The 25,023-nt window shown below is 36.8% G+C and overlaps 1 long non-coding RNA gene across 2 annotated transcripts; it reads left to right on the top strand.

Moving 5' to 3' along the window:
• The first annotated feature begins 18,080 nt into the window (after positions 1 to 18,080).
• Positions 18,081 to 21,062, top strand: LOC118556764. 2 transcript variants are annotated; one of them, XR_004927343.1, is made up of 4 exons: positions 18,081 to 18,337; positions 18,478 to 18,735; positions 18,927 to 19,973; positions 20,245 to 21,062. It is a non-coding gene; the product is annotated as an uncharacterized LOC118556764 (long non-coding RNA). The 2 variants fall into 2 exon arrangements; XR_004927342.1 differs by having other exon boundaries at positions 18,478 to 19,973.
• Positions 21,063 to 25,023: the final 3,961 nt, after the last annotated feature.

Genomic DNA, 25,023 nt, shown 5'->3' with positions numbered 1-25,023 from the left:
TAGTCATTAAACTTGTCAACATAACCGCTTCTAACAAGCAGAGTGTCGGAGCTCAACATGCTATGAACCAAGAGACGGCAGCTAACCGTTTGCAGTACCGTTATTCCAGTTAAACCGTTATTCTACTGGCTAACGGTTTACAGTAGCCTACCTCAGCTAGCTGCCTTGATCAACGGCAAACTTTATATTTATACTTTTATTGTTAGATTATAAACAACACTACAATCGGTTATCAAACAGACATGTAAAGATGGACAGTTTACCCATTACTGACCTGAAAGACAGGTGAAATAAAAGGAGATTTAGACACAGCAGCTTTCCATGTTTTCTCCCAAATTGGATCTGAGAGCGAGCGAGCGGAGGTCCGTTCCCATAGCAACCGGAACGCAACTGCTTGTGCCATTCCTTAAAGCGACAGTGTAAATATATATATATGTACATAGACATCATATTAATTTACTAATAAACATATGACCAATGTGGTCACCTGTTTTGGGTGCGCCACATATACAAAGGTTTTGGTCAGAATTTAGCAAGTTTATTGAAGACCATATTTTGAAGAACTTTTCCTTATGCTGGAAAAATGTTTTATTTTGTTTCTATAGATTTCATAGAAAGGATGCTAATCATTTCTTTATAATAAACTTGCTAATACTCTTTGCTAAATTTCATATTCATAAATGTAAATTTGCTAATAAAACACCATGTTTCTCTTTTTTCATTAAAGATATGGATTTATATATCAAATCAATAACAGACTCTACAAATGAAAAGGCTCAATGTCAGAAACCAGAGACAGAAGGACCCAGTATTCAGGAGGAACAAACAGTTTATTAAGAATAACTGAGCGGACGGCGCCGGTGATCTCAGCGGGAACCTCTGGTCTTATGTTCAGTTCTGGTGTAGCGGTGGTCCGGGAGCAGGCAAAGGTCAAAACCGTGTAGGCAATCGGGTGCAGGAAAATCCGAAGGGGTTGAGCAGGAGCCGATGTCCGGAATGCAGTCAATGGTCGGTAACAGGAGATCAGAAAGCCGATGAGGTACCAAGGGATAATCCAGAGCGAAGTCGGGTCACAGTCCAGAGATCGGTACACGGGTAACAAGAGATCAAGCAGGATATCAAGTCGGGCGGGCGTCTAGAAACAGGCAAACGGATCAGGAAGGAACAGGCAAACTCGGAGGTCAAGGGACAGAACAGGTCAGGAACAGGTAATCAGAATACAAAAAAACGCTGGAATAGATCAATCGTTAAGATGAAATAAACTGGCACTGCTGTCTTGTCTGAAGGGTGAATATATACTATCAAACGCAGGTGGAACAGGTGAGCAGTAATGAGAACAGGGCGGAGTAACAACAGGTGTGAACAAACCAGGTAACAGAACCAAAATCATGACACTCAAAGGACAATCTCAATATGTACGTCTTTGCATGTTCTTATCTAATTAACCCTGGCTGTGTTGTTGTATTGTGTTGTATTGTATACTGCATTATGTTGTTTTGATGTATACTAATTTCATTTAAATAAAGTTCTTTTAAAAAAAAAAAAAAAAAAAAGCAAGCAAAGCACCCCGGGAAATCTTATGGCAGGCGAGGCCACTGAGGATGAGGACGCATTTGAAGGCTGCATTTTAAGCATCCTCAGAATTTTTGCCAAATGGGACAGCCTCCGCGCATCGTTGTGACGTAACCGGCCTTAAAATGCGCAGCCGCCGAATTGAGACACAGCTAATCTGGTACCTACACCGTAGTTGTTTGAGAATGCAGCAGCGGCTGAGGGGGACGGGCGGGGGCGGCGGGTGAGCTACAGTGCGTGAGAAGGTCAAGAAAAGCGGCGGTGTTGCTAGCTGTGCATAATGGGATGAAATGCTAAACTGACGCTACTACCATTTACACTGGCGAGTCGGGTGGCCAGTGGGGGTCGGTCCGTGTATCTTTTAGTCATTGGATTTTCGTTTCAGAAACAGGAATTGAAAAAACAAAAACAAATGGCCATTTGATTTTTGTTTTAAAATACAAAAAAGAAAATCGAAATACAAAGCGTTTGTCTTTTTCATTGTCCATAAGCGAAAAGTGAAATTTGAAAAATTATTTGAAATTCATTTTCCATTTCAGGTAAGAAAAAACAAAAATGGTTTAAAACGGAAACGAAAAAGAGGCTCGTTTGTTCATATTCCGAGACCGGAAGTGGTCACTTCTGCGTTGCAAAAGCACCACATTTTTCAGAATAAAATGTCTTAAGAACCTTACGCAGATTTGATTTTAGACAGGACAAAACAAGGCTTGTCATCCATACAAATCTCAGCGCAGATATCCCAGGTGAGAGGGGGAGTAAGACGATATTTTCTAAGAAAAGTGAGGCGATTTTCCAATGAACATGGCTGAGTTTACTGCGGTCAAGCCAGCCGCCACTGTGGACACGACAGTCATGCCAGCCCTCCCTTCATTTTGAAGGTCATGCGAACACCATGCATTACGGTAGCAATGCCTGAGACTACTTTCCAAAATAAAAGCAATGTGTTTGACGTGTATCAACCTATTCTATTCTTTGTTTTGTTACACATGTGGACTTCAGTTAGTTGAAATAATTTCTCACAGCTTTATGTAATACTTCTTTATTATTCAAGCCTGCTGGTGAATATGGAAATATATATTTTGGTCATAGTCACTGTTTAGCCTGAATAATTACAAAAAAAAAATAGCCAACAGCCTTAAACAGGCTTGCTGTTGCAATGATTCAGATAAGTGAGAATTTGCACAGGGATATTAAAACAATTGGTTTTTCTAAGTGACTACTTTCACTTACAGATGACAGATTAGGATCTTGATATATATATATATATATATATATATATATATATATATATATATATATATATATATATATATATATATATATATGTGTGTGTGTGTGTGTGTGTGTGTGTGTGTGTGTGTGTGTGTGTGTGTGAATGTGTTATGAATATGATCAATTTGTTAAATCTAAACAGTGTGGTCTTCATTATTTCATAAAACCGTGTCACATGTGAACCTTTAGGAACAGACTTTTTGGGTGAGTATTAAAGAGGTAAAAATAATAATATGAGGGAAAAAAAGTCCTAGGTCAATAAAGTAAAAATAAACAAACAAACACAAAAGTGATAATGTTATGATAAAAACATCATATTATGAGAATTAAGGGGGAACATTTCCAGAATAATCACAGTTTGCAGAATTATTTCACTCCTGGAGTAATAGGGCCAGGTTAGATTATTTTCAATATTTTTATTCTTTAGGAGAATAAATTCAGGAGAATGAAGCTAAAGGGATACGAAAATAAACTTGTAATATTACAAAAAAATACTACGAATACAAAGTATATTCAGAGATTAAAGTCCCTCTGATACTGTTTAAGTGACTGAGTAACTGCAGATTTGCCACATTTAAGATGGCGGACGCTCTGACGCATCGCAGCATAGGCAGAACCCGCCCAATGACGCGTCTATGGAACAAACGAGCCGTTTTTCCGTTTCTGTTTAAAAGCTTTTTTGTTTTTTGTTACCCAAAATAGAAAATTAAATTCAAATAATTTTTCAAATTTTACTTTTCCCCTTTTGACAGTGAAAAAGATAAACGCCTAACCCTAACTTGCTTTAATTTAAAACACAGAAGTTTCGATGAGGGCAGAAAATACAACGAAAGTTTCTCCATGCCATGCCTTTATTTTGAAGGGCACCGGACCGGCGGGCTTAAAAGCCACGCCCACTTCTGAAACCGAAAATTGAATGGTATTTCCGTTTTGTGGGCGAAAACAAAAAAAACAAAATCAAGCCGTTTAATGGATTTTGGTTTTATGTGCAGAAACCACAAAACGGGAAAACGGCCGTTTTTCTGTTTTTTCTATGTTGAATTATACCGTTTAATCAAACTGATAAAAAGTACCTTGGTCGTACACGGACCGTACACGGACCCGGTCGGGTGGCCGGTGTAGGCATATATAAAGAGTAGACCCCGCATCGACCGCTCTCGCCTATAGGCGCTGACGAGATTTAGGGGCGCCATCTTGGGGCGGTCGACAACTCCGCTTAGTCTAATGTGTTAACCAGGTGCAGAATCAATTTTAATCAACTATAACTCGTTTAATGTTGAACTAATTTTCACATTTGTTTTGCTTAAAACTTTAAAGCTATAGCTATTATAACAAATGGTCCAATGCGTTTAAATAATCTTAGTGGGGTTAAAAGTAATAGAATATTCTGACATGATGTATGTATGTTTCAAAACACAGCCACGCACACATTTTTTATAATTTTTTTATTGCTATATAAACAAACACATTTGTACATGTACATATACTTCCCAAAAAGAACCCGTGATGGGCGAAATCTGTAAAGTAGAAACCTTTATTTATTTTTTTACAATTATTATATACAATGAAATACACTATAGTATATTGAAACCATAGAACAAAACCTTTTTACCGGCCCAAGCATTTGTTTAACAAACGAAAGTACTATATAAACGTTTTTTTATTATTATTTACAAATAAGCTGTAAAATAATAATTTTAATCAATATGAACTGAAGGCTTCAAATTGCGGAGATCAGCGTGGCCCACCGCGACCCGAGTCACTGGATTAGAACGGGAGAAAATGAAAAATTAATATTAAAAAAAATACAAAGTACAGTAGGACAAATAGTGACTCGTGTGTATTTCACTGCTCTTTTGACTGAGGCGCTGCATCCGTGACTCCGCTCTGTAGCGTTTTTTTCTTCTAAAGCCCGCGGTGCAGGTGAGGTTTTTTTTCGGGAGAAGAACACATTTTTATCGGTAGTTGTCACTATTTTTTCTTCTGGGCAAAAAGATTCTTATAAACCGACACGCCACCTGATGAGAACTGTAATGAACGGCTCATCAATGCAAATCCGTGAAGCAGCGAGACCGTGAAAGGTGAACCGCAATATAGCGAGGGTTCACTATATATATATATATATATATATATATATATATATATATATATATATATATATATATATATATATATATATATATATATATATATGCTGTTTATTCACTAATGTCTAACAACAACTTTGTATCTCCTATAGAAAACTTACATTCTGATCAAAAATATAAACAATGTATTTTCATCTTGCTTGTGAAAGTTATCCCTCGAGCCCTGACATAAATAGTCCCTCGATTTAAACAAAAATGAGCCGCACAGTGCTGAGGCATCATTAGTGTGTTCAGCTTGAATCAACAGGATTAGGTATCAAGTCGACCGCCCCAAGGGTCCGTGTACCTTCAGGCAATTCGGACTCCCGGCAAGATGGCGATGTGGGCACACGTATTATTCTGAGCTCCATCTGTGCAGCCCTCAACCAGCTACTTGAACTGGCCCTTTGCACATAATTTCGTCCACAAGGTGAACCTGAACATCCACGCTCTAAAGTAAGAGGGAAAAATAAGAGTCTTATAAAATATGTCGGCTGTTAATGAGAAAGATTTTCCTAGTCTGAAGAAGGCTAATGATGCTAAGCTAAACATGCATAACTATGCTGCTGCTGCTGCTGCTAGCGTTGAAACACCGATGGAGTTGTCAAGAAATGCCTCCGGTACAAGACGGCAACTGAATGCAACTCCAACCAAACTGCCACCTGCTAAAAAACAAGCCACTGAGACTGAGGTCTCCTTAGCTGCCGTCTTAGAAGCTATTAAAAGACTGGATAGCAAAGTTGATGACTTTGGAAAACAGCTAAAGGAAAATGCTGACATGTTTGGCCGCATTACCCTCCAAGTGGAGCAGAACACACTCTACGTTGCTGAATGTAAATCTACAGTAGAAAACCTTCAACAAAAGTTTGATTTAATGAATAAAGAAAACGCAAATCTGAAAGAAAAACTCCTGGAGGCTGAAAGAAACAAGCGTCAATGGAACCTGCGGTTGTCGGGGCTCAAAGAGCAAGAAGGAGAAAACCTCAGAGAAAAGGCTGAACAACTTCTCTCAAAAATCTTACCACAATGGGCGGAACAGGCAGGAGATATGATTGATACAATCCACCGGTTGGGAAGAAAAGAAGAGGGACGGACCCGTCAGGTCATCCTGCAGTTCACTAGGAGGCGCCATCGAGACGCAGTCTGGAAAGTGACGAAGGATTCAGCGGTATGCAAAGAACAAGGTCTGCGTTTTGCTCAGGATTTCATTAAGGAAGACCGGCTGGCAAGAGAAGAACTTTGGCCTAAGATTAAAAAAGCCAGATCCCAGGGTAAGGTGGCCTTTTACAGAGGTCATATTGCAGTGATTGACGGCAAAGTGTTCAAAGCTTCATCTCTCTTCTGAGACCACAGATGTTTCTCTGTTTATAACATCCCCCTATTATAGGGTTAAAAAAAATCAACACTGTTTTTCCTATTAATATTGAGTTATATCTCTAAGCTGCTTGCTACAGTTCTCTTATCTGCACTCCAGAGGTTATTCCTCTTGTTTAAATGAAAACTAAGTCGTTTTAAGTTTAGTGAAAGTTGTGGATGCAAGGTAGATGTTTTTTTTCCCATGTTATATTGTAAAGGGCACTCATATTTTTCAGGGGCTTGCCTTTAGTTCATTCTACCTTAACAAAAGTTCTTTATTAAGGTTTGTGTCTTTAAAACTTTTCTTTTCCTTTGTCTTTTTTATGTCTTTAAAATCTAATCTTAGGTTTTTGTCGTTAAATGTAAGGGGCTTGAGAGAAAATGTCAAAAGGAAGGCAATGTTTATGTATTGTAGAAACAAGAATCCACATTGTATTCTTCTTCAAGAAACCCATTCAATGGTCTCTGATGAAAAATTTTGGTCAAATCAGTGGGGAGATCAGATTTCTTATTCCCACGGTACTTCTAAATCAGCAGGTGTGGCTACATTACTGAATAATTTTCCAGGCAAAATAATTCATACAAAACATGATAGTGATGGCCATTGGTCTCTTTCCGTATTACATACGGAGGACACATTAATACTCCTAGGCAATATTTATGGTCACTGTAACATTTCTAAAAATAAAGAGCTACTTACGATTATTGAAGTAAATATCGAACAACTTAAACAAAGATTTCATACTAAATATGTTTTATTAGGCGGGGATTGGAACATGGTAAAGGACGAAAATCTTGATAGATACCCAAACAAATCCTCAAATATCCATCCAAACCGAATTCTGTCTGATTTCTGTGAGAGATTGGGATTAATTGATTTATGGAGAGATAAACATATTAACAAAAAACAGTTCTCTTGGTTTAAATCAGATGCTTCAAGCAGATCTAGAATAGATTTTTGGCTAGGAACAGATGATATTCTGAAGCTAACATCAGACTGTAATATGTCTCCAACTCCTCTTACTGATCACTGCAGCATCGATTTATTAATTACTCCTCTTCCTGAAGGTCTGAGACACAGAGGGTACTGGAAATTCAATGCAAATCTCTTAAAATATGAGTTGTACTGCAAGGAAATCAAAGAACTAATAAAAAAGATTCTGTTAGACGATTCAATAATAACCTACGCCAATAAATGGGAATTCTTAAAATATAAAATAAGGGCTCACTCAATTTCTTTTAGCAAAAATCTAAAAAGAAACAATGACATGGAAGAAGTAAGGTTAGTTAAAGAGTTAAACCTACTATTTGTTAAACAGACGTTGACTGATGATGATAAAAATAACCTCCTGATCTTACAAGCTAAATTAGACAGCATCTACGAAACAAAGGCCCGAGGAGCTTTTGTCAGATCCAGAGCTAAGTGGATCGAGGAAGGGGAAAAAAACAGTTCATACTTCTGCAGACTGGAAAAGAGAAGACAAGTTAAAAAATACATTCAGTCCCTAATTATTAACAACAATGAATGTACAGACCAAACTGTTATTGCAAAAGAAATTAGTAACTTTTATCAAAACCTTTACTGCTCTTTTTTTTCACCCCAAGAATGTGACCTTCTGCTAAACCAAGTCAAAGACTTTATCCCTCAAATCACTGAGGATTTTAAGGAAAATTGCGATAAAGATATTAATATTGAGGAACTAGATAACGCCATTTTATGCCTGAAACTTGATAAATCCCCCGGCCCTGATGGCCTTACCGCCAATTTTTATAGACATTTCTGGGATTATCTCAGAGAATTTTTATTCCAGGTTTTTAAAGAGATCCTATGTAACAATTCACTTCCACACAGCATGAAGCAAGGGGTTATCACCCTTATACCCAAACCAGGAAGAGACAACAAGATCCTAGACAACTACCGTCCTATCACCCTTCTAAACTGCGATTATAAACTGTTAACGTATATCTATACGAACAGATTAAAGACTGGTCTTAAGGATGTTATTTCTGAAACACAGACAGGTTTTATGTCCAAAAGATCTATACATGATAACATCAGACTGGTGCAGGATTTACTGGAATATAGTGAACTGATTGAGGATAAAGGATTCATCCTTTTCCTAGACTTTTATAAAGCCTTTGATATGTTGGAACATCAGTTTCTTTTCAAAGTTCTGCACTTGTTCGGATTCGGGCCAAACTTCTGTAGAATAATAAAAAGCTTTTACAATGACACCACAAGTTCAGTTGCACTGCCACACGGTACGTCTCCACGTTTCACCATAAATAGGGGAGTAAAACAGGGCTGTAATATTTCCCCTTTTCTCTTCATCTTGGCTGTTGAAGTGTTGAGTATTTTCATCAAAAACTCAAATATACCTAAATTGAGAGTTTTTGATGACCAAATTATAATCAGCCAACTAGCTGACGACACTACAATTTTTTTGAAGAATCTAGACCAAACCCCTAAAGTTCTTGAGTTAATTAATACTTTCTCCAAAGCATCTGGATTAACCTTAAACCTACAGAAGTGTGAACTGATGGCGATTCATGACTCTGATCTGACGGAAGCTTATAATATTCCTATTAAATCCTCAGTTAAATATCTTGGAATTTTAATTACTAAAGATGCTAAACTCAGTGAAACTGTTAACATAGATAATAAAATACAGAATTGCAAATCTCAGTTAAATAGATGGCTCCAAAGAGACCTGACCTTGTTTGGGAGAACCTATCTAACCAAAATGGAGTCCCTGTCCCGGTGCATATACCCAGCTTACTCTATGGCCATACCCAACAAATACATTAAAGCTATAAATCAGTTGAACTTTAATTTCATCTGGAGAAATCGAATCCACTACTTAAAGAAAGCAAATATGGTTAAAGACTATAATGATGGTGGTTTACAAGCTATTGACTTTGATTGTTTAAATGCAGTCTTAAAAGTAAACTGGTTGAAATCCTTTTTAATAAATGTAAATAGTATCTGGTTCTGTCTCACCAAAGGTTTGTTTAAAAAAATTGGAGGCTTAGATTTTGTTCTCAGATGTGACTTTAATGTCCACAGACTTCCTGTTAAGTTATCTGCCTTTCATAAGCAGGTTTTGTTGTGTTGGAAACTTATGTACACACACAACTTTACTCCTCACCAAACGCCAATCTGGAACAACAGATATGTGTTACACAGAAACAAGTCTCTGTATTTAGATCACTGGATGGAAAAAGGTATTTGGTCCATAAAACATCTTCTTAATGACAATGGAGACTGGCTGTCTTATGACGAATTTTGCTTATTATATAATTTGGATTGCACACGCACTCAGTTTAACACAGTAATGAACTCTATCCCAACTGCAGTCAAAAATCTGGTTCAAAATATAATCACTCAGTCAGCTAACCTTCAGTTACCCACTCTTCAACTGTTTGGAGTTGACCTTTTGGACCAAAGTAATTCTAACAAACGGATGCGTCAACATCTAACTAATTCTATATTTCCTACCAAACCAAATAAAAACTCCATTTTAAATTTGTTTTCTGATTCAGAGGTTAAAAAGTGGAGAACCGCTTACCTTAAATACCCTCTATGTCCTAAAGCTAAAGAAGTTCATTTCAAAATCCTCAATAACATTTTTCCATCCAGAGAACTATTAAGGCAAAGATTCAACTTTGATACCAACACATGTACCTTTTGTGATAACGACATTGAAACAACAGATCATCTCTTCTTCTATTGTGTGCATACTGATACATTTTGGAGAAACTTTCAGGACTGGATCTCAACAAAACTTTCCCTCCATCATCCCTTTAAAAGAGAAGATGTAATATTTGGAACCACCCATAGAGACAGAAGAACTGACCTCATTCTTAACAACCTGCTAATTTTAGCGAAATTCTTCATCCATTCCTGTAAATGGGGTAATAGGAAACCTGTGTTTTCAGCCTTTAAAAACCTTCTAATGGACAACCACTTAAGGACCTTAAAACGGATAAAAAACAAGCATGGACTACAACTCCTGAATGCCTATATTGATCTAAATTTTTTTGAGAACTAATGCCCCATTGTTGTTCTTTTTTTCTTGTTTTGTTTTGTCTTTTATTTATTTATAAATTTTTTATTTTTTTTTGTTTGTTTTGTCTTCTGTTTGCTTTTCCCGTTTTTTGATTTATCATTATCTTCTAATATGTGTGCCTTAACCTTGTACAACCTCATTTCTTTATATCTGTACATGCCACGTTATTTTGTACATTTGCTCAAATCTTTAATAAAAAAAAAAAAAAAAAAAAAAAAAAAAAAAAAAAAAAAAAAAAAAAAAAAAAAAAAAAAAAAAACCTTCAGGCAATTCGATTTTTTTCCGGAAAACCAAAACGGAAAACGGAAACTACTTCCGTTTTCTCGTTTTTCCTTTTAAAATAAAAAACGGGAAAATGGAAAACAAAGCCGTTTTTATGTTTTTGTCAACACAATTTAGAAATGGAAAACCAGAAAAACTTAATGAAAAAAACGGCCCGTTTTTCGATTTCGCCAATTCTTTTTTTCCATTTTCTTTTTAAGATTGAAAGACAAAGACGCTTTCACGGCTGGCCCGGAAGTGCAGGAAAATATTTCAAAATAAAAGCCTAGATGTACACGTAACATAATGCAAGTCTGAAGAAAAATAATGAAGCGGAGAGATTTCTTTTGAATAAAAAGAGGACCTTTTTAGGTTGCAACGTGATAGTTTATTGTAGATACGTGAGCTTTATTACGTTATTGTGTGTTTTATTGGTGGAACATGAAACACAAAGGCTGATCAAATGCTGTATACAAAAATATGGAAGCAAAGTTTATTTGAAGATTTTTCTCATCAAGCAAAACCCACCTTCACATAGGATTACTGTCTATATGTGTCTTGTTTTTAGTGAACAGTATATATTGTTGAAGCTAACAGAGAAACAAAGATTTTTTTGATTTAATTGATTTATCTTCACCCACAACAAAAACAAATAGGGGAGACCGGGGCACTTTTACACTCATACATAAATATTGGAATCAAAACACCATGTATAAAAAACATATGTACCAGATGAAAGAGCAAAGTCTCAGGTATATATTTTGTAGTTGTGTATTTTTTATATCTTATTTCTGTGCAGAGTTATAAGCGATCTAATGGAGATTGTCATCATGTGACAAGTTGCCCCTCCAAAGGGTAACTTGTCACATTATATGGGGTAAGATGTCGCATGGGGTTTTGCGACCAATAAAAAAAGGGCAAAATTAATTTTGTTGTTATTTTCTAATGTTAAGTGAATAAATGACAATAACTTACTTTTACTATTTATGAAATACATATGCAACATGCATTACGAAACTGACACTTACACTTTGAATACAAACAAAAGAAAATCTCAGAGTCAGACTCCTCATCTGAGTTGCAGTTTTGGCATAGCTTATGTAGATTGAATTGCCAGGAGTACATGCATCATATGAAATAAATTGAAATATTATGAAACATTGATTGATAGCTGTCTGACCCTGAATTTCCGCTGGTGTGAATGTTTTACAGTATCACCCCAAAGTACGGTAATTGACATAAAAGTCGTTCGCTGTACTCCTGTTCGACTTGTGACCTAGGGTCACCTGCCTGACAACCCTCAGCATCACGTCAGGTGCTGCACGGCCATGCTCTGTTTTTCTTTTATAACTCCTAACCATCTTCTCACTTTGTCCTCTCTTTTAAATCGCTCTTTTTTCTGTAAAAAATTTAAAATATTTAGTAGGATGTATGGATTTAAATTATTTTTAAAAATGATCATTTTGGGGTGTGTTGTTACATGTGACAACTTGCCCCAAAATGACCATGTTTGCTAATGCTAGCTTTTTTTGCTAATGCTACTTTTAAGGCTAATCTTAAAACTTTCCTTTTTGACAAAGCTTATAACTAGAGTGGCTCATGTTACCCTGAGCTACCTCTATAGTTATGCTGCTATAGTCTTAGGGTGCTGGAGGACATCAGGGCCTATTTTTCTCACTCTACTGACTTCTACTGTTTCCAGTTTTGCATTGCATTGAAATGACTGTTGTCATTTCAGCTTTTAACTTTTTGTTCTCTCTCTTTTTTCTTCATAGTAGGTACACCTGGTCTGGCGTTCTGCTAGATGTGACATCATCCAGGGAAGACGGCTCACCCGCTACTACCATCTAATGTAGAACAGATTACTGGATCAATGTGTGCTTCTGTGCTTTTTTGTCTCTGTTGTTGTGTCTTTGCTCTGTCTTCTCTAAGCCCCAGTGGGTCGAGGCAGATGACCGTTCATACTGAGCCTGGTTCTGCCGGAGGTTTTCCTTCCCGTTAATGGGGAGTTTTTCTTCCCACTGTCACTTCATGCTTGTTCAGTATGAGGGATTGCAGCAAAGCCATGTACAATGCAGACGACTCTCCCTGTAGCTCTACGCTTCTCCAGGAGTGAATGCTGCTTGTCGGAACTTTGAAGCAATCAACTGGTTCCCTTATATAGGACTTTTTTTTTTTGACCAATCTGTATAATATGAATGAATTTGACTTTTTAAAGTGTCTTGAGATGACATGTTTCATGAATTGGCGCTATATAAATAAAATTGAATTGAATAGCTCTATCTTAATGTTAGGCTTAATCAAAACAATGACTGAGGTATGACTGGATGCCTTAATATCTACTTTAACAAGTCCATATGTATAACTGCTAGAATTTTTATCTGAATGAAAGTAATTTTAAAAAATAAAGAGTTAATATTTTTACATTTTTTTTACTTTGGGTAGTGGAAAATGGTCACTTGGTGCTAATTTAAACTTACAATGTCCTGTCCTCTTCTCACTCAGTCCGTGAGACCTGACCATGCAAAGGAAGAAAACTACTATTCCACTTTTTGGTTGCACCCTCTGATGGAGAAGATAATTGCAATGTAACAACTAGCCTCGGTCTCCCCTACTGCCACGGGGATAGAGTGCCTCATATATTTCCTATTTGTCATACAAAAGATGCTAATTAAAAAGTGAAACTGTTCCCTGTCTGGACTAGAAAAGCATCTATAGCGGCTTTCACGGGAGTTCCTCAGTGCTTCCTCTCTCCTTGATGGAAATTTTTGATTATATTTTTACTAAACAAGTGTTACAATCTCTCTTATTGAATAGCCTATAGATGGAAATTCTTATTCATAAGAAAACTGAGATCCAATCTAACCATTAGCTAGATAAGCTGCATTGCCCATCTTTTCTAAGTCTGTTTTAGAAAGTGCAATTATTTGCTCATTTGCTGAAAGAACCGATCCAGAAAGCTGGTCCTGTGCTGAGGATCCACTACTGGAACCGCTGAGCTGATTGTACAGAAAAAAATGCTGCATAAGCTACTGAAGATGATGGATAACTTCCTCCTCTCCAAAACACAGTGAAGAATCAAAAGAGCAAGGGACTTCTTCATGTTCTTTAAGATGATAGCTCCTCAAGATCCTTCCTGCCAGCAGCTCACATTCTTCTACTATATTTTTGATTGATTTTTTTTTATATTTAAATTTCCCTTAAGGTACTAAGAATTTTTAATATTTATTTTGGCTTGAAATATTGAAGATTTGTGGTTATTTCACACATTTATATGAGACCAAGTGGTTAATATTTTATTGAAGTGTTACACTATTTACTGAAACAACTGCTTATACCAAATCCCCACAAGGTGACGTTATACTACTGGTAGGGATGTTGCTGTCATATTTTAATCATTCAACTGATTAAAAATAAGTTAATTGCTAAGTTTTCCCCATACTCATGCTATTTTAGATTTTTACATTACATAATCTTTGTTGTCACATTTAACAGCAACAGGTTTTCATCTCAACCTTCATCCTGCCCAGACATTACACCCCCCCACCCCAAACAATAAAACACACAATAACGTAATAGTGTATTTTTTTACAATAAACTATCATGTTGCAACGTAAAAAGGTCCTCTTTTTATTCAAAAGACATCTCTCCGCTTCATTTTTTTAATTAGGCTTGCATTATGTTACGCGTACATCTAGGCTTTTATTTTGAAATATTTTTCTGCACTTCCGGGCCAGCCGTGAAACCCGTCTCCGTCTTTCAATCTGAAGAATAAAATGGAAAAATGAATGGGCAAAATCGAATAACGGGCCGTTTTTTTCATTAAGTTTTTCTGGTTTTTCGTTTCTAAATTGTGTTGACAAAAACGGAAAAACGGCTTTGTTTTCCATTTTCCCGTTTTTTATTTTAAATGGAAAAACGAGAAAACGGAAGTAGTTTCCGTTTTCCGTTTTGGTTTTCCGGAAAAAAATCGAATTGCCTGAAGGTACACGGACCCCCAAGGTGGCGCCCGTAATTACTGCGCAGCGACAGTCAATGCGGGGTCTACTCTTATATTATGTCTATGGGTGTAGGTACCAGATTGACTCGGGCTGCCAGATTGGCTCGGGTGCTACCCGATGACGTCTACATATGGCAACTCAACTCAAACAAACTAGATTATGCGCCCGCGGTCTCCATTTGTTACAAATAAATTTTATTTTGTTAATTTACGGTTATTTTCCTGTAAATTAGTCGAGGCATGAAAACTTTTAACATCATTTTGGAATACTTGTGTGGTAGTCTGACAATTTAATCGGTAATTTTGCAGGATCAAAGAAGTTACAACCTTAGAGAAATTTAATTCCTCCAATTTTTTTTAAGTTGTGAAGGGAAACTAAACCATAAACTCATTTCATTTTTAATAAAATTCAGCAGCCAAATTTAATTTTATCAAGGCATTCATCACTGTAAAATCAATAACGTTCATTCCTCCTTTTTGTACTGATGTTGTTCTTTCTGATCACATGTTTTTTTATTATTCCAGATGAAATTGTGATGAATTTGATTATTTTTTTATTGTGGTATTTGGTACATTTAAGATATATGCTGGATAAATTAGTCTGGCTAGCCCTTCCATTTTTGTTAACAATATTCTTCCAAACATTGAGCCAATTGTCAAATATTTGTTGTTTTTTTTTTATTTATTTGTAAAATGGCTTGAATATTTGTTCAAGCTTTTGAGAAAAAAGAAACCGCTAAATTAACTTAATAAAATTGATTCGTTACAAATGCAGACCGCGGGCTCTATGTAGTTTGTTTGAGTGGTGTTGCCATAAGGTGACGTCATCGGGAGGCGCAAGGCCCACGGAGAATCTGGTGACGTCATCGGGAGGCGCAGGGACCATGGCGATTTTCTTAGTAAAATTGTCCGTTTACAAGCCGCAATCCCGCTCTCGAATAAAACCTACACCCCGCTATAATTACTTTAGTAAGTTGTCCAGACCAATTACAATATTTTGCGCAATTGAGCAAACGTTAAACCAACAATGTATAGTGACGTCATCAGAAGACGCAGGACCCGAGTCAATCTGGCAGCCCGAGTCAATCTGGTACCTACACCCATAGACATAATATAAGAGTAGACCCCGCATTGACTGTCGCAGCGCAGGAATTACGGCAGCCATCTTGGGGCGGTCGAACTTCTACCCTATCCTGCTGATTTAAACTGGTCAGACGAAGGATGCCTCAGCACTGTGCGGCGTTTTTCTGTTTGAATCGACGGACTATTGACGTCAGGGCTCGAGGGATAACTTTCCACAAGTAAGATGAACATATATCGTTTATATTTTTTGATTAGAATGTGATTTATCTCTATTTTTGTCCACCAACAAAAATCAAGCTAGCTAACGTTTGGTGCTGGTGTCGTGCCAAACGTGTTACTCCCGACAAAATAGGCTAATTTAAATAATGTAAGACTTCATGTAATTACAAAAGATCTCAGATATTTCCCAGCATTTATTTAGATTAACTGATGCAGGAAGGCAATTCAAGAAATAAAACAAATATTCTTGTGGTAACATTTACTAGTAAATTACATACACATTGATGTTATAACTGCATTATTTACATGTAATTCACCCTATCAAAAGTATAACACCTCTGATATCTCATAGCCAGCTTGAAATACAGACAACAGAACATCAGACCAGAAGACTTTTCAAGCTTACTCAGATCTTCAGCAGTTTTTGTTCATCTCAACAGATATATATCAAAATCTCTTGCTGAAGTAACGTAGTAAGACATTTCTAACTTTGAAAATAGAAAAATAGGAAGAAAATAAAAAAGAGGAGTGTCTACATAAAACACTGTTCAAAATATGTCAATGTTGTTTTCTTCAATTTACAAATCGTTTGTTCTGTTATGAAGGTTTCCCAAAGACAAAGATATGAGAAAGAAGTGGGAAGTTTCTACAAGGAGAGAGGGATTCACTGCAAGTAATACTTCCGTGCTTTGCAGTGAGCATTTTAAAGAAGAAGATTTTGACAGGACAGGTCAGATTGTCCGACTAAAAGATAGTGTTGTTCCATCAGAATTCAACTTCCCTGCTCACCTCCAAAAAGTAGGTGTATCCCCATAAGTCTATTGCTTTCCATAAATATACATATTTTATTATCATTTACAAGACAGAGTGTGGTATTTATCCCTATATTTGTTTACATATACAAGTACATATAAACTGTAAAGTTAATCTTCATAATGCTTCTTCATTTTAGCCGGTAAAGGTCAGGACAACACTAACTTCCAGAAGAACTGAAGCTAGCCATTCTATGGTCTCTCAAGATGACCAAGAAACATTTACTCCACAGCCTCAACCTATTGATGTGAGTATTTCTATTGTAAACATTATGTAATGATGCTCATGGTCTTATTAAAATCTCACTTGTTTGTTTCTGCTCATATTAAACACACTGACAAATAAAAGCGTACACACAAACGAAGACACAAGCAGCCACAGTGGTGCTACTTTATGAAATAATGTGAGTTACACTGTAGTTATGCCAAAGTCATGTGTAAGAGGTTTATCCCTTTGTCTAATAGGATCATTGCTATGCCTTGCCGGCTTCTCGTACCGCGCTCACAGCCAAACTGAAGGAAGCCTTGGCAAGAGTGGAATGTCTGGAGCGGGAAAAGAAAAACAGCATGACCAGAGAAAAGAGGGCAAAGACCACAATTAGGTGTCTTTTGGGGGATTTGAAGGAAAAGAACCTCATTAACGAAGAGCTCAAAGAGAGGCTTGAATTCTACTCAGGTACGAAGTAAACACACATCTTATTCTTACTCCTTTTCTATCATCCTTAGCTATATAAAGGAGAGTCTGTTAATTTTTGCCCTTAAAATTTTAGATCTTCAGATTGACTTTATGAAAAATAAGGTCCATGAGTACACAAAGGAGCACAGAGAGTTTGCCCTCACACTCCATCTGCATGGCCCAAAGGCATATAAATACCTAAGGGAGATTAAAAAATTTCCCCTTCCACATCCACATACATTACAAAGGTAGCTCGATGTTGTCCGGTTGATATTTTTCTATATTTTAACTTTTTTATTTACTGATACAATGCGTTACATTGCTACTTCTACACTTTTTACAGGTGGCTGTGTTCAGTGGATGACAAGCCTGGGTTGAACAAAATGATGCTGGATATGCTGGAGAAAAGATGCCAGGGAGACCAGGCTAAATATGGATTTGTTGCACTGATGTTGGATGCCATGGCAATCAAGAAACACGTGCAATATAATCCCCATACCCAGTCAATGTCTGGTTTTGTCAACCTGGGGGATGGAAGCAACGAGACTGATGTTGCTGCTGAGGCTCTTGTGTTCTTGGTGGTTGGCTTGCAAGGACATTGGAAGGCTCCAATTTTATACTACCTGACCAACTCCCTGTCACCAGAAACACAAAGGGTCCTTCTCACTCATGCGTTGGAGGAGCTGCATGCGCGGGGCATTCGGGTGCTATGTGTAACAATGGATGGGCATGCCTCCAACATCAGCATGTGCAACCAACTTGGATGTAAGCTCAAGGGAAACCCACGAGAGCCCCTTAAAACAAGTTTTCCACATCCGGCATCTGGTGAGAAAGTATTTGTAATGATGGACGCATGCCATATGCTGAAGTTGGCACGTAATATGTTGCAGGTAAATACTAATCTTTTTACACCTACTTGTATAAGGCACATTTATGTCTGTCTATTAATTTGCACAGTTGAGACTGGATGTAATGATCAACAATTTGCCGTTTGTACTTATCTGAGAGGTGACACATTCCTACTTTGCAGGCGTATAGCCCAATAACAACAACCACCGGTCAGATCGATTGGAGGCACATCAATCATCTCAATAATGTGCAAAAAAAAGATGGACTGCATGCTGCCAACAAAATTACAGACAAGCATGTGTACTTTGAGAACCACAAAATGAGGGTGTCCCTGGCTGCACAAACACTGAGTCGCTCTGTGTCGGTGACCCTCCGCACTATGAGGGATCTTGGGTACACACAGTTTAAAAATTGTGAGGCAACAGCAGAATTTATTGAGGTAATGTAATTATTACAGAACCAATTAATTTTTTTTTAAAACTAATTCATTAACATTAGAATTGATCATTAGGGACAGGTATTTAATCTGAATGTCTATGAATTCATCATTCAATTATTGTTGTAGGCTGTGATATTGTATATTCTTTATAAATTCAAAAGTTTGTATTAACATTATATATATATTTATAGATAATTGACAGGCTGTTTGACACAATGAATGGACGCAATCCTCGTGCTAAAGGATTCAAAGCTCCATTGGGTGCTTGGAATTGGATGCAGAGGAAAGCATTTCTGTCAAGAAGCAGGGAGTACTTGCTCACTTTAGTGACAAAAGGCGGAACACCCCTTCACCAATCAAAGAGGTCTATTAAAATAACGCATGAGTAGTTCTTGAATTCAATTTTGGCGATGCTCAGTTCCTTTATCCATCGAGTTTCTAAGATGGCCTGTTCACTGCATGAAGTTCATATGATGTTAATGTTTGTATTCAGTCAAACACACTGTTCAGTTTTGTTTGTCATAATTGTCTTCTCTTTAGCGTCTTGTTTCAGGTCCCAGGTTTTTCTAAAAGGTATGTATTACACAACAGAAAGTTATTTACAGGTGTCAGAAAGATGGTATGTACAGTTTATTTATATGATTGTGTTTAAATGTGGTCCTGTAAATAGTATTTGGTGGTGATCAGTGGGGCCGTTGGCACAGAACGGCAGCCATGCTTCTGTCAGACTGACCACCTTGCGGTATGGAGAGGGTAAAACTAACGTAATTGTAAAGTGTATTAGAGTGTTGAGAAAAATGTATTATACTTTATATGATATTCAGTTCAATCAATTGTTTTATTTTGCAATATTGTAAGTTCTTCTGTTTCTATTGTCCTGTATTCAGTGTATTTCAGGTGCCAAGTTCTTCTAAAAGGTATGTATAGTATTACACAATATAAACTACAGGTAAGTTTCAAACTGTTATGTATTACATCAGTTGTTGTTCCAGTTCTTCCAGTTCCACTCTTGCATTTTTTTTTACTTATTCAAGGGTTGGGGTGTCCTATGTTGCCATGATCAGAGTAAAAAAAACTTTTTGCCTTTCTCAGGTATTTGTCTGTCATTGGCTTTGTCATCAACATCGACACATTGATGCTAATGGTTCCGGAACTGCTCCAAATTCAGCAGTACGTCCTCACATACCGGTTCAGCCAAGATCATTTGGAGTTCCTATTTAATTCAGTCAGAGCATCAGGTAAGGTTGATGTTAACTGAATAGAATAAATATTCTTAAAATGGGCTAAAAGTACAGCAAATGTTTTTTTTTCTGGAAATGCATGTAAGAAACCTAGAATTGGTATTAGGTGGCCATGTCACAATGATTAATATCTGGGACAACAGTAAATTAGAAGATGTCTGTGAAACTCAAAGCAGAAAGAAGAACGTGCACTATGCCTTTAATGGATATCTTTGTGTCTTATGTCTGATGAATTGTGCATGTATTGTGTGTCTGTTTTCCATACAAGGTGGCTGGAATAACAATCCCTCTGCAAACCAGTTCCAGTCCATCTTCCGCCGTCTGATGGTTCGGTGTGGTGTCTCACCTAGTGACACAGGAAATGTGGCACCCCAAGATAACACTGTGTCCCTGTCTGCTGTGGAGATGTCCTCTGCTGAAACTGCCGAGGATCACCCATCTCCATTTGTCAACATTTTGGCTGTTGTGTGTGACCACAGCTATCTTCCAACTAAGTTTGGTGGTCTAGTGGAAAATGCTCTGGTGTACATAGCAGGATTTGTAGTCCGCCAGATTCTGCGACAACTAGGCTGTGATGTGTGTCGGGCAAGTTTGATCAGAGAAGCTGTACCCTCATCAGCTGATGAGAGCTACCACCTGCTTACTCTGAAAAACAATGGTGGCCTAGTGATTCCCTCAATAGGAACAGTGAAAGTGCTGAGGGCTGCAGAGAGGGTGATTCGCAGAGCTTCAACAAAGCAACCTCCAAAGGTGTCGACTGTCACCCACATTGTCCGTGAAGAGATTGGGACAGAGGATGTGTTCTTGCTTGGGCAACACATTGAGGACACGCAATTTGGCATTGACAACCATCATTCCAACTTGTTGTCATTGGTTGTGTCTGTATTTATGAAGATAAGGCTGCACCACATTGCCAAAGTCACCACTCATGAACTCCAGAAGGGGAACACAAGAAAAAAGCTCAGCAAAACAGTCCTTTTTCAGGGCTATTAGCTAATATTACAGATATACATATATACATATATATATATATATATATATATATATATATATATATATATATATATATATATATATATATATATATATATATATATATATATATATATATATATATATATATATTCATTGTATTTCTGTGTACATAGTTTTTTGATAATTATTGGTTTTAAGTACAATGATCTATGATGTTTATTTGATTTAGTCAAAGCAGGGGGTGTGGGTGACATATATATAGATAATATAGAGAGATAGAGAGAGAGATAGAGAAAGAGAAGATGAGAGATTAAATAAAGATAAGAGATTCTATCTCTCTTCTCTTCTATCTCTCTCTCTATCTATCTATATATCTCTATCTCTATTAGATCTAGATTTCTCTCTCTTCTCTATCTCTATCTCTCTCTATCTCTATCTCTCTTATCTCTCTCTCTCTCTCTATTATCTATATATATCTATCTCTATCTATATATATATATATGTCTGTGTGTTTTGTGTACTACTGTGTTTTGTATATAGTAATAAAAAAATTATTAAACTATGAGTGGCTGTTATTTGCAACATAAATAAATCCTGTAAGTATATTATATTACTTTTAACCATACTAAGAATATTTAAATGCACTGAACCATTTGGTATAATAGCTATAGTTTTAAAGTTTTCAGAAAAAAAACAATGTGAAAATTAGTTCAATATTCAGCGAGTTATAGTTGACTAAAATTGATTCTGTGCCTGGTTAACACATTACACTGAGCAGAGCAGTCGACCGCCCCAAGATGGCGCCCCTAAATCTCGTCAGCGCCCATAGGCGAGAGCGGTCGATGCGGGGTCTGCTCTTTATATATGTCTATGCCTACACCCATAGACATCATATACGTAGACGCGTCATAGGGCGCAGGTTCGCACGTCAACGTCACCGCCATATTGTATGTGGCAGAAAAAAGTCGAGTTCTGTTATTGTGAACGTGAATCAGAAAAGATGCCTCACTCCTGTGCTGCAATAAATACACACACACACACGCATATATATATATATATATATATATATATATATATATATATATATATATATATATATATATATATATATATATATATGTATGTATGTATGTGTGTGTGTTTATGTGTTTATGTGTTATGAATATAAGGATAACAAACACAAAAGTGATAATGTTATGATAAAAACATCATATTATGAGAATTAAGGGGGAACATTTCCAGAATAATCACAGTTTGCAGAATTATTTCACTCCTGGAGTAATAGGGCCAGGTTAGATTATTTTAATTATTTTTATTCTTTAGGAGAATAAATTCAGGAGAATGAAGCTAAAGGGATACGAAAATAAACTTGTAATATTACAAAAAAGAAATACTACGAATACAAAGTATATTCAGAGATTAAAGTCCCTCTGATACTGTTTAAGTGACTGAGTAACAGCAGATTTGCCACATTTAAGATGGCGGACGCTCTGACGCATCGCAGCATAGGCAGAACCCGCCCAATGACGCGTCTACTCTTATATTATGTCTATGCCTACACCGGTTTGTCCCTGTCTGAATATGCGCTAAAACCGCATCTGTAAAATATACTGCGCCTGAATCTCAATGAAGCATATTGCAGCTCTGTGCGTGACCAGAGTCAAAAAATCACGTCTATAAATAAAAAAGGAAAATTGGAGATGTGGAATGGTAAAGGTTTTGAGAGATTGAAACCTATTGGTAGTTTGTAAAAATGAACAACAAAAAAAATCAGGCTTTAAATGTGGATAATATCTGAATCAAAACTGTGTTGGAGAAAAAAACCACGGTACAAAAATAAAAAAAGTAGAGGAGTGATATATGGGATCTCACTATACAAATAAATTACCCTTGCCTTGTCCCCCATAATTTGTTTCTGCAACCGTGTCTGCATAGCATAAGTGTCTGCATGTGGGCTAAGCAACTTAAAAAACCTGACACACTTGTTTTTCCCATTTCTTAAGCAATTGTAAATAACAAGGTGTCTTCTTCCTCTTCTGCTTCAAATATTTTATCCTCCTCACCCTCTTCCTTCATTGAAAAACCTCCCTCTCTGCCATTGTGGTGTTGTTTTGCTGTTAAATGTAAACAGCGTCAGTGCAGGTTTGACATATGCTGCACTGGGCATGACTTTCTAGGAAATTGGAAGCCAAGTTTCTCCTAAAGTATAAATTGTCAGAGACAAAACAAACTGTTCTTGCCACATCAAGAACAAATTTGATCCTTGCAGCATGTGTAACAGCCTTCGAAAACATCCTTCCTTAGTAAAATCTGTCTTCCTTTTGTAATGTATTTTTGAGTAAACCTGTCTCAGTTCTTTAGTTTTTAACTGTGTTTCTCTCCTGGTTGAAGTGCTTGATGGGGCTGGTGCCATCATTAATGCTGTATACTTTTTAGTTCCCAATAAAGTAAGTCTGGACCAGTGTGTTTTTGTTTTCTGTGTTGTGTTTCTGCCCTTTCAACCCCCTAGCTTGTGGCTAAAGGCTGCTCATAATGAGTTATGTGCTCAAGCTTTCCTTCTGTTAAAAGAAAGGTGTCTCTCTGCTGTGGCTGTGTGCTCATCCCTGAAGAATGACTGCAGTAAGTCATTGCATTAGATCGTAATTTTAAATGTGCACTTTTAACTTATTACATATTGCTATTAAGTTCAAACTAAACAGGAATATATCATAAAATTTAAACCTTAAAATTGAGTAAATACCTTGTCGAACATATAAAAAAAAATGGCACCAACAGTGACTTAACAATTTTATTTAATATCACAACTGCTAAATGTTGCAGCAACAATGAAAGGGGAAATCAAAATGTGTTCAACAATGATATAAAAAAGGTGGTCGAATATCACGCTGCATTATGCAAAAGTTTTACATGCACTGATGAAAATTCACTGAAAAGATGATAAAGCTGGGTAGCTGGCCTTATTTTTTGAATGCTTCAGCTCATAAATTACCATTTAGGCGCACTGATACGACTGTTTAAAAAGAACTGAACTTTCTGTCCAAGATGGCCAGGGTATAGGTAAAAAAAAAGTCAGCAATGTCCTCAAAAAGTAACTTACTGTCTTCAGGAAGGAGCAAACTGTAAATATTCTATCCTCTATCCCAGTCCACATACACACAACGTAATCATAAGAGACACATGCATTTCATAAATGTTACAGAACTCTGTTTCCCATAGTGAGGTTCTTTTAAATTTACATTTGAACAAACCCCCCTAAAAGTGTTTAGCTATGCCAACATATATGAAAAGCCATTCAAAAAACAGTGTAACAGCAGGCTTAAAATCAAAACACTATCAAAATTACCTGTAACAGAAATAAACCCTCAAACTCAAACCCAACCAAGAACAAAGATAAAAGCAAATTTATTTTCTTTTATCTTTGCTATTTCCTGTACTTAACTTCCAGGATTAACAAAAACATATTTTTAAGCATCACTTAGCAATAAAGTCAGTGATGTGAAAATAAGACAAGGCACATTTATTTGTATAGCATAATTCAGTACAAAGACAATGCAAGTGCTTTACAGGATTATAATATAGGAAAATAAAACAGAATAAAGGCAAGTTGGAATAAAATGTAGAAACAAAATAAAACATGGGAAATAAACTAAAATTAAACTAATAATGTTTCAGTAAAACAGTTTAACTAGATAATCCTAAACAAATGTGTTTTTAATCTTGATTTAAAGGAACTCAGGCTTTCTGAACTTTTACAGTTTTCTGGGAGTTTGTTCCAGATAAGCGGAGCATAGGAACTAAATGCCGCTTCTCCATGTCTGGTTCTGGTTCTGGTTCTGCAGAGCAGGCTGGAGCCAGAAGACCTGAGTGGTCTGGAGGGTTGATGCCCTGATAACAAGTCTGTGATGGATTTAGGTGCTAATTCAGGGATTTATAGACTAACAGAAGGATTTTAAAGTCTATTCTCTGAGATACAGGGAGCCATGGAAGGACTTCAGAACCGGGTCCATGTTCTCTACGTTCTTAGTCTTAGTGAGGACGCGGCGAAAACACCGTTGCAGTAATATGTTCTACT

The sequence above is a fragment of the Fundulus heteroclitus genome, chromosome 21, assembly GCF_011125445.2.
Source record: "Fundulus heteroclitus isolate FHET01 chromosome 21, MU-UCD_Fhet_4.1, whole genome shotgun sequence".
In the NCBI taxonomy this organism is placed as follows: domain Eukaryota; kingdom Metazoa; phylum Chordata; class Actinopteri; order Cyprinodontiformes; family Fundulidae; genus Fundulus; species Fundulus heteroclitus.
The sequence above is the reverse complement of the archived record's forward strand: the minus strand, read 5'-3'. Positions and strand labels throughout refer to the sequence as shown.